The 19,050-nt window shown below is 32.5% G+C and overlaps 1 pseudogene; it reads left to right on the top strand.

The window, feature by feature from the left end:
- The first annotated feature begins 1,402 nt into the window (after window positions 1–1,402).
- LOC149188672 (caffeoylshikimate esterase-like) overlaps window positions 1,403–19,050 on the top strand; it is a 61,969-nt pseudogene continuing 44,321 nt past the window's right edge.

Here is a 19,050-nt window from a genome sequence, read left to right as displayed (position 1 = left end):
GCATTTTTGCATAATGTTGGAAATAAAAAGATAGTGAAATCCACAAACCATCTATTTATTTCACTCTTGATATAGCTTTAAATGTCAATCCTACCTCTCTCTGTCTCCAATATCTACATTGGCTCATTAGAAGGGATTAATATTTTTTTTTCTTCGTAAATACTAATTCTATTAAAAAAGAGAAAATTTATGTACAATGAGGTCGAGACCTCAAAGGGAGCAGATGCCAACCCTCAACCAGAGAATTAAAGATATACATTTCATGCTTTATGCTGTTTTCAAATTACAGACTTCCAAAGATTTTGTGTTAGACCATGACTCCCTGAGATATCTCTGTTTTGATTCTAACATGACATAGCTAACATCTTTAGAGATTTTACTAAGATGCATGCTATCATGCCCGCCATGAGCAAAAAGACAAAATGGTACCCATCAAACCCATAGTTGTAACTGCAAACAGAGAGCAGATTGGCTAGCGCCACAAGCTTAAACAAGAACATAGACCAGACACAGGACTAGAGACTTGAAAATGAAGACACATAGCAAAAAGTACATAGAGAAAAGGCAAGAATGCCACCCGTCAGTGATGAACCGGTCTTAGTCTACATGCTGCGGAGAGTCAGGCATGTACTTATCCACCTGGCTAGACGAAGCGACCCAGGTGACGAAGCCATTGTCATCATTTTCTTCAATGCCACCTGCAGGAGTAGTCACTAGGTTGAGAATGTAGCCTACATGCTGAGACAACCCACAGGCCAGAATCTCATTCTGAGTTGAGTCGGCCGGTTGTAGAGGCACTTCAGAAACAGGGGTGTCATCTTGCATATTGTCCTCGTTAGACACCACCCTGGCCCTTTCCCCTTGAAGGATGCTATCTTCCTGAGATTGAGAGGAAGTAGCATGAGCCGAGCTGGTAGGATTACTCTCTTCCTCAGCGAGAATAACTGTGATGCTGGCCATCAATACAGGCCTGTTAAGCCTACTGTGGAACGTGAACCTGGTAGTCTGAAATGAATTGTGTGGAAGACACCCAGCATGACCCGGGGTCGGAGAAGAAGGGGATGCTGATGCAATGGGAATGACATTCTGCGGAGCATGCTGAAAGGTTTTTCCTCTGTTCCCAGTGTTGCTTCCTCTGTGAAAGACTCCTCGATGGCAAGGCATACTTTGGATGACAGGCTAACTGAGAAAGGGAAGGAGGCGGAGCTGACGGGTGAGGATCTAAGCGCAGAGGATCCTAACAACACCAGTTACCTAGGCGAGCTTCCAAATAAGTTGAGCCAGGCAAGGGTGCGGGAAGAACCCCGAGCGGAGGTGAAACGAACCAGTGACAATGGCGTGAGATAGAAATGAAGCCATACATAAAACCTTACACAAATGCTCTTGAACCAAGCGCTCATAAATGCTGAACTGTGTGACCAAAATACCGTTCTGCAGCAGATTAAATTCGCGTGCCTTTGAAGGTGTCTACCAGCTCGAGGCGCATGCGATGGGGGTCGTCCGCCAGCCAGGTGCAGGGCCAGCTGCCTGCTCTGTGCGGCCCCTAATGAATAACATTTATTACCACCCACATCCGGGTATTAGAAGGGATTAATATTAAATCCAAGGGATAAATATTATAAACCCAAGGTATAAATATTATAAACCCAAGGTATAAAAACCCTAAGATAAATATTATAAACCCTAAAATAAACATAGTTGACCATGATTTACCGTCATTGATTTTAATATTGAGACTATGTTTGTCATAATGTGACGTTGAACCATGGTTGATCTTCATATTGAGACAATCTTTGGCACATTCTGACATTGGATCATCATTGACCATGGATGATCATGATTATAAACCCAAGGGATTGATACTAAACCCTATGATTAATATTATAAACCCTATGAATAATATTATACCCTAGGAATATGAACCAAATAAACCCAAGGGATTGATATTATAAATTGAAGGGAATAATAAACCCAAGGGATTAATATTATAAATTGAAGGGAATAATAAACCCAAGGGATTAATTATAAAACCCAAAGCTATTATAAACCCAAGGGATTAATTCTAAAACCAAAAGGTATTATAAACCTAAGGGAATAAAATTAAACATAAGGGATTAATATTATAAATGCAAGGTCTATAAACTCTAAAGGGATTGATATTTTAAACCCAAGGGAATAATAAACCCAAGGGATTAATACTAAAAGCCCAACAAATTGATAATATAAACCCAAGGGATTAATATTATAAACCTAAGGTATATAAACCCTAAGATAAAGATTATAAACCCAAGGGAATAATATTAAAACTAAGGGGTAAATATTATAAACCCAAGGAATATAAACCCTAAGATAAATATTTGTCATAATGCAATGTTGGAATATGCTTGACCATGATTGATTTTCACATTGAGAAAATGTTTGTCATAATGCAACACTGGACAATGGATGACCATTGTTGACCATGGTTGATCTCCACATTGAGACAATATTTGTCACAATGTGACACTGGACCATGTTTGGCCATGGATGACCATGGTTGTGACAATGTGACACTAGACTAAGAGATAGTCTTTGTCACAATGTGACCATGGTTGACCATGATTGAACCCAAAGGTATTATAAGCCTAAGGGAATAATATTAGACCCAAGGGATTAATATTATAAATACAAGGTATATAAACCCTAAATGGATTGATATTATAAACCGAAGGGAATAAGGAACATGGGGGATTAAAAACCCAATGGATTGGTAGTATAAACCCAATGGAATAATATTAATCATAAGGGGTTAATATTATAAAGTCAAGTTATATAAACCCTAATATTAAATATTATAAAAAAGGGGAATAATAAACCCAATGTATTATAAACCCAAGGTATTATAAACCCAAGGGATAAGAATTATAAACCTAAGGAATATAAACCCTAAGATAAATATTATAAACTCTAAGATAAATATTTTTCACAATGCGACATTGGAATATGGTTCACCAAGATTGATTTTCATATTGAGACAATTTGTCACAATGTGGCATTGGACAATGATTGATAATCAATTATCATGGTTAATTACCATATTGAGACAATATTTGTCATAATGTGAAGTTAGACCATGGTTAACCATGGATGACCATGGTTGTGGAAATGTGATGTTGGACCACGAGACATTCTTTGTCACAATGTGACCATGGTTGAGATAACCTCTATCATAATGTGACATTGGAACATGGATGACCATGGTTGATTTTCATATTGAGAATATCCTTGTCAAAATGATACATTGGTTGATCTTCATATTGAGACAATCCTTGTCAAAATTATACATTGGTTGATTTTCATATTGAGACAATCCTTGTCAAAATGATACATTGGTCGATTTTCATATTGAGAAAATATTTATCACAATGTAACATTGGACCATGGTCGACAATGATTATAAACCCAATGGATTTATATTAAACCCAAATATTAATATTATAAACCCTATGAATAATATTATACCCTAGGAATATGAAGCATTAGATTAATAAACCGAAGAGATTGACATTAAAAACCAAAGGTAATAATAAACCCAATGGATTAATACTAAAAACCCAAGAGATTATAAACCCAAGGGAATAATATTAAAGCCAAGGGATAAATATTATAAAACCAAGGTATGAAAACCACAAGATAAATATTATAAACCCTAAAGTAAACATGGTTTACCATCATTGATTTTCATATTAAGATGATCTTTTTCACAATGTGATATTCGACCATGGTCGACCATGGTTGATTTTCATATTGAAACAATATTTGACACATTGTGGCATTGGACCATCATTGACCATGGATGATCATGATTGTAAACCCAAGGGATATATATTAAACCCTAGGAGTATTATTATAAACACTATGAATAATATTATACCCTATGAATATGAACCCTTTGATTAATAAACCCAAGGGATTGATATTATAAACCCAAAGGATTAATTCTTAAACCCTTGCATATATAATATTGATCCCTTCAATTTATTAATTTTCAGAGGTGACTTGAATAAATTGCAATGCAATGTAACATTGGGACAATGAGTATTAGATAAATGTTCATGTCGCAATAATGTTTGTCATAATGAGACATTGGATTGATTTTTTCACAACCACTTGCCACAAAAAATGTTATACTCAAATCCCTTTTGAATTATTTCATTAGAAATCTTATATATATCATGAATGTTAACATTTGGCAAGGCAGGGAATTAAATTGTTTATAAATTATTATTTTAAATTTAAATGGTTTACAATTTATTATTTTATAGTACTTTTTAATGAAAAAATTCAAAATATAGTGGTAATCTTAAACACAAATGAATAATAGATAATATTTTTTTCAAAAATAAATTTATATAAAATAAAATGAAATGAAATAAACATTTGTAAATTCATAAATTCATTTACTATAATCTCATTTGAATATATTAAAATTTTAAAAAATATAACACATGAAACACGATTGAGGAAATTTTAAATCTATAAGGCAATGGAAAGAATTAAATTGCTTATAAATTATTATTTTATAGTTTCTTTTAATAAAAAAAATTCAAAATATAGTGCAAAATCTTAAAAACAAATGAATAATTCATAATGATTTTTTCAAAAATAAATTCATATAAAATAAAGTGAAATGAAATAAACATTTGTAAATTCATAAATTCATTTACTATAATCTCATTTGAATATATTAAATTTAAAAAAAAATATAACACATGAAACATTATTGATGAAATTTTAAATCTATAAGGCATTGGAAGAAATCAAATTGTTTATAAATTATTATCTTAAATTTAAATGGTTTATAAATTATTATTTTATAGTTTTTTTTAATGAAAAAAAAATTCAAAATAGAGTGCAAAATCTTAAAAATAAATGAATAACAGATAATGAATTTTTCAAAAATAAATTCATATAAAATAAAATGAAACAAAATAAGCATTTATAAATTCATTTACTATAATCTCATTTGAATATACTAAATTTTGAAAAATATAACACATCAAATATTATTGATGGAATTTTAAATCTGTAAATTTACAATTTTTTAATGTACGATATATTTCAAAAATTGATAATTGAATTTAAAAAACCCAATTTTATATTTTTACTTCATCTATTTTACTTATAATCAATTTACAATATACTGCATCTCAAATTTTAAAAATAAAAATACATTTCAAAACATCCACCATAATTTCTAAATTTCATAATTTAAATATGATGGATGAACTTATCATGGAACTTATTAATATAAACAATGTACTTCATAAGTAAAAATTTTCAATGGCATATTAAGTAAAATATTTCAATGTCAACTATATTCTTCAGTTATTTTTATCTTTGAGATGCAAACATTTCTTTTCAAATTTTGCATTTAAAAAAAATTACACAAGAAGAAACTATATCACTGTAAACACTTTTAGGTTTGTGATTAAAATAGATCAATACTAAACTTTAAAGAAAAACTAATAAGATTAGCCTGCGCTTTGAAAATTTGTTATTGAATGATTGGTAACTAATTTTAGAGCACAAACTCATTCATTCTACTTTAGCTAATTCTACACTAAAAACCTAGCACAACCCAAATTCATAGTTGAGCTACTTTAATACATTTGTATTTGAAAAGTAAAGAAACCTTCCATAGGGAACTCCTTCAAATCGTTAGCATCTAAACCACACTATGTTACTATATTTATAACGAACACATAATGGATCTCATGGATATTCGTGGCATAAGGTTGTCAAACCTTGTACTCCTCATATGTGTCGCGACACATATTCATCTCAAGAGTCAAGGGCCTGTAAATCGGCCTCATGATCCAATATCAAATGCCCAAACTTCTCATAAAGGTGTTCCACGTTAAATTTGCAACTATCATACAACTATGGAAGCACACAAATATATGTATGTTCAGATACTAGTAAATAAGACAACGAAGTAAGTTGTTGCCATGATGATAGGAAAATATGTTGTTATATATGATATGGAAAAATTTGATCGAAGAAGATGTAGCATTCACAACTTGTAGCCCTAATTCTTCGAGCATGAACAGAAGATTGGAGTACACAATCTGATATTCGAACATGCTAAGGGAGATCTCAACACTAGAATGGATGGAATTTATTTGAACCATAGTGAAGAAGAAGTAGGAAAATACTTTGTTATATATTTTCTTATATATAAATGAATGTTATAAAAAGAATGAGGAAATTTTCATAGGGGAACTTATTAGAATTGGAATAATCTCAAATTCCTAAGAAATTAGTGGGTGGGGAGCCACGTGGAATGAATCTAATTTTTTGAATTTATTAAAAGTAAATTTTACTAAATAAAATTTCCTTATATATAAATGAATATTATAAATAATAATGAGAAACATTTCATGGAAGAACTTATTAGAATTGGAATAATCTCAAATCTCTAGGAAATCGATGGGCAAGGAGCCATATGGCATGAATATGATTTTTTAAATTTATTAAAATTCAATGCAACCTAACAAATTTTGTAATACAATTCAACCATTGATAAGAATTAGGACGAAGAATATGCTGAGTAGATTCCCTTGAGAATCAATCTACGCCCCCAATTAAAAAAAAAGAAAAGAAAAGTCAACAAACCTCCTTACATATAAAGTTCATATATATACGCTTATCGGCGAATAAATTATTATACTCTAGATGACCATCTTTCCCAGAATTTTCAATTTATCTTAGTGTTCAAAGAATCACAAAAATATTCAATAGACAATGGTGTGTAAGGATCCTCTAGAGTTTCTTTACTAGAGTGAAATGTAGCTGCTAAAATAAAATATGCACTATCAATCCTAGCAAAAATTTTACACACATAGACACTAAGAATCATTATTTTTTATTTTACAATATTCAAGTAAAAATTTGGGCATTTTGAACTTAGCTAAATAATATGCAATATAAGTGAAATCACTAGAATCAAAAGAAATCAATTTGTTTTCAAGCTAGTGGGAACACATCTCATTGTGTTTACCAAGTATGATTTCCATATTTTGCTAGATTTCATCTAGGTTATATTATAGATGAAATTTTCAATTATTCCATGTTATTCATCCTTTTTATTACACCATATGACTTTCTTTTATGAATTATTAGGGATATCTTCTTTTCCGAAGGTAATCATATAAAGTAATTTACTTCATACTGCATCCTCCATTCATTATTCTCACGATAATTACTTTGAAATTGTAAGAAAAAGATCATTGTGAATAACCATTGTGGGATATGTAAGTAATATGGTTTCAAAAAGAGAAACTAACTATTTGGATAGAATTTTCTTAAAGAAATAGGGACTTTCAAAATATGATATCAAAAATAGATTTCAAATGTTAAAATTGACCATTGTGAGATATGTAAGTAATATGGTTTTACAGATAGAAAGTAACTATTTGGATAAAAATCTCTTAAAGAAATAGGGAGTTTCAAAAAGATGATACTAAATATATACTTCAAATGTTAAAATTGTGTCTTTTTGAAGAATGAAAACAAAATAACCAGAGTGCGACATGATAGGTACAGTATGGTCCACATGGTGACAATAAGGTTGTTAATTAAAAGATAAATTTCTCATTCTTTAACTTTTACAATAAACTTACGTTATAAATTCAAATGCACAAAAAAATATGAATTAAAAAAATTAAAATAGTAAACATTATAGTGGTTAATTTTTATATTTTTAAGTGAAATATGCTATATAATAAAGTTATGATAACTTATATATCGTTTTCAAAAAATAACTCGTAGATCCTTTTCAAAACTCAATGAAAATAAATATTTTAAAAACCATAATGAAACTTTATATCTCTATGAAAACCTAACAACCATAAATAACTTAATGAAAATTTAAAAATCATAATGAAACTTTATACTTTTAGATATAAAAAAATTGTTTATATCTTAGGTAAACATAATTTTTTTCAGGAAAAACAAATAGTGTTTCATACTAAAAACAACACTCTAGATGCAATAAAATAGCTTACATAACCCAAGTGCACAAAATAAGAGAACCCATTTATATACAAGTTTAAGGTCTAGGTCAACAATACAACACGGATAAGCCTTCATATGAACTCTATTACCTTGTAAAAACAAGATATGTCAGCACAAATTGAACACCTTAAGAAACAACTTATTCGAGCAAATAAAAAACAAAAAATCAATAAACTGATGTATTAAGTGATTAAGAAACTTAAAAAGAGTTATTGTCCGAACATAAACATTTGACACCATATATTAATGCAAAAGGAAAAAAGTGTTATATAATTTTTTTTTAAATAAATGAACAAAACCTAGCCCTCCAATAAAAAAACATAAATCAATTAAATATAAAACCAAATTTATATCTAAAATGTATTTTGAATATTAAATTACATAATTATAAATTTATATTTAAAAATACCCTACTTAAAATACATTTAACCTAAGCTTCTTTGATGTTATAGAGCATTATTATCTTAAATGTTTTCTTGATACCATTATGATGTTAAGCACTATTTTTTAAACGTATGGTGTGATGAAATATTAAAATAGAGATATCATTAGCACAACTATCCTAACAAATGTGGTTGATATATTCCATAATCTTTGGTTTATTTGAATGTATACATATAATTTTAAATGTAAATAACTCAACTATAATAACTTAATTATGAATTTTATAAATATTTTAGATTTTGGAATTTGATAGATAACAGTAAAATTCTTGTAAAATTCATATAAAATTAATTAATTCTTATCTATATTACAAAATTAAGATAAAATTGTGATAACTCAACTATGAATTTTATAAATATAAAATTAATAAAATTATTAATTTAAATGATAATATAATAACGATAACTCTCTAAATATTAATAAATGATATTCTCATTAAATTCAATGTTGAATGTATAAAAATCAATAAAAAAAGACCACAATAATAGGGTAAGACCATATTAGACACACTCATTTCTGTATTATCATTGTGTGTTATTAAACAATGTAATATTCATGTGGATGAATTATTAGTGTGTATCTATCTTGCAATATAAACAGAATCCCATGTGTTTATTAATATAAACAAAAACCCATATATTTATTAGGTTTTGATTAACATACGAGACAAATTTATGTTTCACAATAACACAGGCCAATCAAATAAAAATAAAATAGATACGTTAAACCCAAACATTACCATAAATATGTCTTTCTTTGATTTGAAACTAAAAACCAGTTCAATTACTTTTCATATCATCTGTTGGATGATGTATTAGATGAATAATATTCTCTTAAAATAAAATCTTGTCCAATCATTTATGTAAAAATCAAAATTCCGTAAGCCCAATTCCAATATAGACCAAGCCTACAACGTAATTAAAGTAAACATTTCAATGAGAATGTGAAAAAATGTGCATGTGTACAAACACCCACACACACACATAGACACACACACACTTTTTAAATAGTTGGAAAGAATATGATAATTTAGTTGTCAAACGAGAAGTGGGGATAGTTATTATTGGTTACTATTTGTGAATGTAAGTTGACTCATTGCCATTATTCAAGGAAAACTAGGTTATTTAGAACTACCTAATGGCGGTCCATAAGGGGGTAACTTTCACTCCTACCGTATGCCTTTGGGTCTTCAGATGTTAAGTGAGAGGAAGACAAAATCTTAGACAAGAAAAAACAATTTTATGACATACTCAAGTATATATAATCTTTATGTTACCATTTAAATAGCTATTTTCAATAAATTAAAATAATTAAAAATTAAATAAATTAACTTAAATATAACTTTTCTCTCCTAACCAACTTTATCTTAGATGATTTTAGTAAGACTTGTGATTATGACTTTGAAGTGATATGGAACAAAGCCGCTCAAACCCATTACTTGCTGGTGAAGAAAATTCACCTTGCTTTGTGAAGAGGTGAGTGTCACTAAAGGCCTCACAAAATTAATAATAATTAACTTTACAATTGGGTACTCCATTGACACAAATATCCAATAGGATTAAGGTTAAATTTTCATCATTGTAGACAAAGGTATTCCATTCTAAATACAAGTTATTTAGAAAAATGGATGGTTTAAGTAAAGTTTGAACAATAAATTACCTTGATGGGGTAGATGATATAGGTACAAGGGGATGGTTCGGAGGGGATGTAACATGTTTTAATGGTGCGTGTGGATGGTAGGTGGAATGGATAGGACAACTGGAATTAGAGGAATAGAATTATCAGGAAGAAGACAAAGCATTTTAAAATGTGTAAGGTTGTATGTTTATGTTGTTAGTGGTGTTTTGATAAGGGTGAGAGCATGTTAGGAATTTCTGAAGTGGATTATGCATAGGTTTCTAGCCTGTGCATTCCCTCACATTTGGAAAAATTTACTTATATCATTTGTTGGGTCCCTATAATACTAGTGATTACCCCATTACTATTGTAGTTATACCCCTTATTTATATTGTTGTGCCCTATTTCCCCCATATTGTTATTACTGTGCCTCATAGAATCTCTCTATTGTTGTTTTTGTGGCTTTATATTATTATTATTAGGTCGGCTGGATTATATTGTGACTCCTTAGACTCCTATATATAGAAGGGAGGTTTTGTCATTTTAATCATCCAAGAATTGTTCATTTATGTAATGTAAAGGAGGTTTCCCCCTCAAAGAGGCTAAATTCTAAGGTGTTGATCTATCTTTTCTATCTTTTCTTAAGCTGGTTTCATAACATTTGGTATTAGAGCTTTGGATTCTAGGGTTTTGCTGCTCCAAATAGGTCATCGTGGCGTTTTCACTATAAATTTTTTTTCTGCAACATTTCAGAAGTTTAAAAAAAAACCCATTTGAGAAGAGATTGCGCTAAACCTCGGATCTAAATTTCAGATCTTTTCGCGCTATATTTGCGGAGATATGATCTGAGGAATTTGGTGATTTTGGAGACTCCTGAATTACATTCCAAATAGGTGACCTGGGGAAAATCGTCATAAATTTCTCTCTGGGGATCAGATTGAAATTTTTTAAGAAGGTACAGAAAGAGGATAGACTATAGTTTCTTGTATGCATTTTTCAGATCCATAGATCGAAACAGTGACTCGTGGTAGGTCGTACAAGTTTTCACTACTGAACTAGTCTATAATCAAGTCACTGTGGGAGATTTCACATAACTCTTCCTTGGAGAAACAAATCTGGGTCAGACTTGTGGCATTGGAAAGAGGACGCAGAAGGCTACTACAGGTCGCAATTTCAGAACTGGATTAGCCGAAATTACAAAGATACATCAGATTCAATATCATGCTTCTACAAAGTGAAAAAAGTGTGTAGTTTTATTTTTTATTTTTTGCATAAGCTTGGTTTGAAGGAATTCAAAGGGCATAGTAAAGCATTATTTCGGTAACTGATGACCTCGAGGAAAGAAAATGCAAACACCTAGTAAGGAACCTGAAATCTCTAGCATGAATCAAGAAGAAGAGCAAGAAATGCTACATGATATATCAAAATTAAAAGAACAAGTGCAACAAATGTCATGCTCACAAAAGCTAACAGAAGCTAAGATAAATGGTTTGAAATCTAAGATAAATGGTGTGGAATCTAAGATAAAGGGAATGGAAGCTAATATGGATGATTTGAAGACAGATTTGAAGATAGACACGGCAGATTTGAAGACAGATTTGACAAAGTTTCTACAAGAAATACTTACTAATGGTGAAAAGGTTGTAAAGGAAACTCATGATGTGAACAAAAGAAATGTTAATCATGATTCCATAGACTCTAATTTTGGATCGAAGACCCACCATATTCCAAAAATCGATATGAGGAAGTTTGATAGCAAGGATCCTACCACATGGATATTACAGATGGAGCAGTTCTTCAATCTCAATAATGTGCAAAACACACAAACGGTACGTATGGCAACTTTATATTTGGAACCAAATCAGTTTGTATGGTATCAATGGCTTTGCTCTCGTAAACAATTTATCACTTGGGCAATTTTTACGGAAGAATTTATAGCACGTTATGAGGATACAAAAAGAAACACCTTTTTTAATCCAATTGATAAGTCTCAAACAAAAGGATTCAATAATGGAGCACATTGAGGAGTATCAAAAATTGAAACTAAGGGGAAAATATATTCCAGAGGAGCATAGGATTGATGTGTTCATAGGGTCTTTAAAGGATAATATCCAACATGATGTTCACCTCTAGGAACCTGATTCATTAGAGAAGGCATTCATGTTAGCAAGAAAAATGGAAAGCAAAATTATGGAAGCATACCACTCACAACTATAAAGATGGAAGTGTTTTTGCTCCTAGTCCTCCACAACCTATAAGGTTGATACCACAACTATTGGAAGAAAAGAGAGCAAAAGGGATTTGTTACAGTTGTGATAGAAAATACACTAAAGGTCATAAGTGTGCGGAGAAGAAATTATTCTACATAGATTGTGAAGAGGAAGAAGAAAAGGAGCAAGAAAGGTCAAAAGAAGAGGATATACTCTAGGAACAAAGCGTAGATGAAGAAAAAATAAATCTGACCATATCTTGTAATGCATTGGTGGGAATTACCACTCCTCAAACCATCAAGATAGAAGGACAAATCAAGAAGAAAAAGGTAATAGTGTTGATTGATTCAGGAAGCACCCACAATTTTATTCATTGTAGGGTAGCAAAAGAATTGAATTGCTTCCTATATCCAGCACCAGAGTGTCAAGTGATGATCGCAAATGGAGGAACAATAAATTTCTTTGGAAAGTGCCATAATATCAAGCTATCCATGGGAGAATATGTATTGACTAGCCCAATGTTTTCCATTCCAATGGGAGGTGCTGATGTTGTACTAGGAGTCCAATGGCTACAATCCTTGGGTACAATAGCTTTTAATTTTCAAGAACTTTTCATCAAATTTTCTACGGAAGGAAAGGAAGTTGAATTAAGGGGTATTGTAGGGAAACCAGGAAATATAATCAGCTCTAATGGTATGACAAAGCTTCTAAAAAAGAAGCAAAGAGGTGTAATTGCACAATTATGTTCGCTAGATGTTTCCACATCGGAATCATCTATTTCTCTAGATCTCCAAAATGTCCTAGACAATCATTCCAAGGTATTTGAGAGTCCCAAAGGTTTGCCACCTATTCATGATCATGATCATGCTATGCATCTGATTCCAGGAAGTGTTCCTCCAAACATCAGGCTGTACAGATATCCCTATGTCCAAAAAAGTGGAATTGAACTTATGGTTGCAGAAATTCTAGAGGCAGGTATAATCCAACTGAGTCAAAGTTCACTCACTGCTCCAGTAGTATTGGAGCACAAGAAGGATGGATCATGGCGCATGTGTCTGGATTATAGGGATCTCAACAAGCTCACTATTAAAGATAAGCTCCCCATTCCTGTCATTGATGAATTACTGGATGAATTGCATGGATCAATTTACTTCACCAAGTTGGATATTCATTCAGGATATCATCAAATCAGAATGAAGATTGAAGACATTCCAAAAACGACATTTAGAACTCATGAGGGTAATTATGAAATTTTGGTCATGCCTTTTGGCCTTACCAATGCACCTTCAACATTTCAAGGTTTGATGAATTCAATTTTCAAACCATTCCTTAGAAAATTTGTGTTAGTATTTTTCGATGATATACTAATCTACAACAAGTCTTGGAAGGACCATGTTGAACATGTTGACAGGGTGCTACAACAATTGGAGGAGAAACAATTATATGCAAAAAGATCCAAATGTTTCTTTGGAGTCCAGGAGGTGGAATATTTGGGTCATATTGTATCTCATGAAGGAGTTAAGGTAGACCCTAGCAAAATTAAAGCCATTAAGGAATGGAAAATCCCCACATCCATAAAGTATCTGCGAGGATTTCTTGGGTTGACAGGGTATTATCGTAAGTTTGTTAAGAATTATGGGAGAATAGTAGCACCTCTAACAACATGATTGAAGAAAGATGCATTTTCATGGACTCTGGAAGCAACAAAGGCCTTTGAACATCTTAAAGAGGAAATGTGCCAAGTACCGGTCTTAGCTACACCGGACTTCACAAAAACCTTTATTGTGGAATGTGATGCTTCAGGAAATGGAATTGGTGTTTTTCTAATGAAAGATGGGAGACCCATTGCTTTTGAAAGTCGTCTAATCAAGGGAAAGTTTTTAAGCAAAGCTATTTATAAGAAGGAAATGTTGGCAATACTCCATGCACTTAAGAAATGGTGATCCTACCTAATGGGAAGACACTTCAAGGTAAAAACGGATCATGATAGCCTTAAATACATTTTAGAACAAATATTATCCTCTTAAGAGAAACAGATGTGGGTCACAAAGATGTTGGGTTATGACTTTGAAGTCATCTACAAAAAAGGGAAGCAAAATGTGGTGGTAGATGCACTCTCATGAAAGGATGAAGATGTGGAAGCATTGTTGTGTGCCATTTCTATTATCCAACTAGATTGGATAAACAAAGTAAGGGAGGAATGGAAGAATGACGAAGAAGTGTGGGCACTTATTCAAAAGCTACAACAAGATTCTAGTACGTCTGATACATTTAGCTGGCAAAATGAGTTGTTATGGTACAAATATCGCTTATACCTCTATAAGAATTCCCAACTAAAACAAAAGATTCTTATGGAATTGCACACTTCTCCCTTAGGAGGGCACTCGGGATTTTTAAAAACTTACCACAGGGTTAAGAAGGAATTTTTTTGGGATGGCCTTAAATCAGATATTCAAAAGTTTGCGGCGAAATGTCTGGTTTTCCAACAAAATAAAGTTGAAACAATTAAGAAACCAGGTCTATTACAACCTTTATCCATTCCAAGCCAAGGTTGGGAGGAGGTTTCAATGGATTTTATCACAGGTTTACCCAAGTCAGAGGGAAAGAGTGTCATCATGGTGGTAGTTGATAGACTTAGCAAGTATGCACACTTTTGTGCATTATCACATCCATTTAAAGCCACTACATTTTCTACTGCATTTATGGAAACAATTCAAAAGCTACATGGAAACCCAAAGATTATTGTAAGTGACAGAAATCCCATTTTCACTGGAAATTTTTGGACAGAATTATTTTCTTGTCTGGGTACTCAGTTAGCTCATAGCTCATCTTATCATCCTCAATATGATGGGCAAACTAAGATAGTAAATAAATGTTTGGAAGGATATCTTCGTTGCTTTGTATCTGATAAACAGAAACAATGGGTCAAATGGTTGCCTCTGGCGGAATGGTGGTATAACACTTCCTTCCATACAACAAAAAAAATGACCCCATTTATGGCACTTTATGGGTATCAACCACCATCCATCACATCATATTTAAGAGAAAATTCTAAGGTTCAGACAGTGGAACATCACATCGAACATCAACAACAAGTCCTCCAACTCTTAAAGGATAACCTCATGTTGGCACAGAATAGAATGAGACAACAGGTAGATCAACATCATAGTGAAAGAAGTTTTGATGTAGGTGATTGGGTATTCCTACGGCTACAACCATATAAGAAAATGTCCCTCAAGCAAGCTAAGAAGGATAATAAATTATCACCAAAGTATTATGGTCCGTACAAGGTGTTGCAAAAGATTGGTACTATGGCATACAAATTGGAGCTTCCTGCAGCTTCTCGATTGCACCCAGTTTTCCATGTTTCATGTTTAAAGAAGGTTATAGGCGAAAAGCTCCCAGTTCAAACAATATTGCCAGAACTTGATGAGGAAGGAAAAATTATATTGGAACTGGAAGTAGTCATAGAAACAAGAACTTGTCATCTACGAAATCGATCAATTTCAGAGTATCTGATCAAGTGGAAGAACTTATCCATTGAAGATTCCACATGGGATGATGAGAATTTTATGCAGAAGTATCCAAAACTACTCAAGCATTGAGGACAACACTTTTTTGAAGGCGAGGGGCATGTTGGGTCCCTATAATACTAGTGATTACCCCATTACTATTGTAGTTATACCCCTTATTTATATTGTTGTGCCCCTATTGCCCCCATATTGTTATTACTATGCCCCATAGAATCCCTCTATTGTTAATTTTGTGGCTTGATATTATTATTGTTAGGTTGGCTGGATTATATTGTGACTCCTTAGACTCCTATATATAGAAAGGAGGTTTTGTCATTTGAATCATCCAGGAATTGTTCATTTATGTAATGTAAAGGAGGCTTCCCCCTCGAAAAGGCTGAATTCTAAGGCATTGATCTATCTTTTCTATATTTTCTTGACCTGGTTTCATAACATCATTGCTGTGAGGTGGCGTGAAATACAAGGTTGTTTTGAATCCCTCTCGCTCCATTTGGGATCTCGTGGATAGAGTCTAAAGGATCTCTCATACCTTTTTCTAATTGCATGTCAAGGACATGGGAGTGTTTCTTCTAGTTGCTGGGACCTATGGAAGGCTAGTTCCTAGTTAGTTAACTAATTTTTTGGTAAGTGTGTTTATTTGGTCCTTCACTTTGTAGGATTTTGTGTTTGTCCTTGTGCTCATAGGACATTCTATATATAATTCTCCATCCCCCCTATAGTGGTTGGGGTGTTGGGTCATGGATCATTGGCATTTGGCTAGTCGTGGTAGTTCCCCTAGTGGTATTCCCTATTTGGAGGACTTTTTCTTCAAGGCTATTTTAGTGTAGGAGTTGGGTGAGGACCTAGAGTTTGTAGTTGTGATTCTAGCATTAGGTGGGCTATTCAAATGTTTTAGTATAAGCAAGGACCTTGGCGTCTATTGGAGTGACTCATGCATTTGACCTCTAGTTGGTTTTATTCTCGGACATTGTTATGTTGAGTGGGTGAAGTTTCTCCCACGAGGTCAGGTCTATAGGGGACTGGGACCTCAGGACCAGCTTGTAGTCAGAGGTGAGCAGGTGATGATTAGTGAGGAAGAAGGGGCAGTGGGTGATGTGGTGGAGGAGGAGTTGGCTCAAGATCGAGTGTTGTCACTAGGTTGGGTGGACCAACCACCTTCTATAGCTTCCCTTGACATGCAAATGAGAAATATCATGGAAACTCATAGGGGCATGACAATCAAAATGGAGTCATTACTTTTATGAATGACTTATAGTAAAACCAATGGGATATGATGAAAAATTTGACTTGTTTGCATAGGATCAAGAGGCACACCAATGACTTCTAAGAATTGTGTATTTAAATACATTATAACATATACTTATTTACCCAACAAATTAATTATAACATATACATATAAAACTTAGGTAAAAAATTAATTTTAACATATACCTATTTTATAAAAAATTTGTTTCGTTACATTTAATTGATAAATTTTGTAAATCATTTTTTTAAATAAATATTACATAAAAATGGAAAATAAAAATGTAATTGTGCATGTGATTGATATGTTAACCACAATTATTAATATATGTAGCTGCGCTAACAAAAAAAATTGACTAAAAGAGAAAAAGGTTTGAGCAGTCAATTTACTTGCCCAAGGGCCATTTGGTAATGGTTTTAGAAAATTATGTTGATGTTACCTCATATTTTAAAATTAATTTTAATTTAATTGCTCAGATAACAATTATAGAAAATTAGAAAACTATGTTGATGTTACATGATATTTTTAAATGCCTTCCTGTCAGTTGCAACTAAAAATTCGCAATTTTTATCAGGATTTAGCATGTAGTTTGATATAAATGTGGATGACATATTAGCATGTAATTTGAAATATATTGTCATATGGTAGTTTGACAGACATGAAAAATTCAAAAATTTTCTTAGGTAGTTTGACATATATGTTGATGAAGGCTAATCTTCCCCATTCAAAAGATCTACATAGTGGCGACATGAAACATAGAAAATTGGTATGGGGATTACAGAAATACTGGTATGTTGCAACTTTAGATTCAAAATTTTTGTTAGGTAGTTTGACATACATGTAGATGAAGTTTAATCTTTCGCATTCCAAGGATTGACATAGTAGAAGGTATGAATATTACTGAAACAAAAAACCTAGAATACTGGTACAAGGATTACTATCTATACTCACGAATTCCATCCTCATATATATACATATATACACACACACACAGATATATATATATATATATATATATATATATATATATATATATATATATATATATATATATATATAGATATATATGAGGTTATTCCCAATTTGGTTATTGCTGTGAATACCTAGTGTCCATGGATTATTCTTCTAGAAGATTAATTTTCCTTTGATACCAACAATTTACTAGAAAACACTATACTCTATAAAAGAGTTTAAATATTATCCTTCTAGGCCCACCCAGTCCATGTGTTGGATTTAGGTGCTTCGATACTAGTCTATAACACTCCCTCCCACCCCCTTGGAGTCCCCAATCCTAGTGGGATGTGTCATCTTTAATTAACCTAATATTCATGGTATGAGTGTGAAGATGGGGCTCAAAATACCCACTTTGGATAAAACCATAGTGTTTAGCTTGTTGAGGGATTTATGGTGATATAAAAGTTATCTCGATACAACCTCTGGATTGGAAGTTATGCCCATTTTAAATTAAGGCCTTGTAACCATTTCCACATTCGGAAGGATTTTCCACATGGAACCCACCTGACATTGATTCCTCATATGAAGTCCACTGTGGCACCTATCATGTCATAGCACCTTAGTGCCACCACAGCCCATGCCACCTCTTTAGAATGACACTCCATTCAAACCTCCATGACACACCACACTTTTTCCACATCATTTGAAAGGGATAGTCACCATCATGTGACATTTTTCTAACCCATGCCGCATAGTATAAATTCACTACAAACACCTTTGTAGTATTGAGATCTATGGTGACGTGGCTTCTAGTCATGTGTACTACATTGTTAGCACCACGTATCACCCCCACTCTAGATGGTACCAAAAACCACTGACGTGTGTCATTTATGCCACATCAACATCGACCTATACATCACCCACTTCTACAATATCATGTTGACATCATGCTAACATCACAGTGACATCATCCTACCATATGGCATCGTTT

The sequence above is a fragment of the Pinus tabuliformis genome, chromosome 3_1 (genome assembly GCF_031772625.1).
Source record: "Pinus tabuliformis cultivar Carrire ecotype Pingquan chromosome 3_1, CPIR1, whole genome shotgun sequence".
Classification (NCBI taxonomy): domain Eukaryota; kingdom Viridiplantae; phylum Streptophyta; class Pinopsida; order Pinales; family Pinaceae; genus Pinus; species Pinus tabuliformis.
This window is presented reverse-complemented; position numbering and strand designations above follow the sequence as displayed.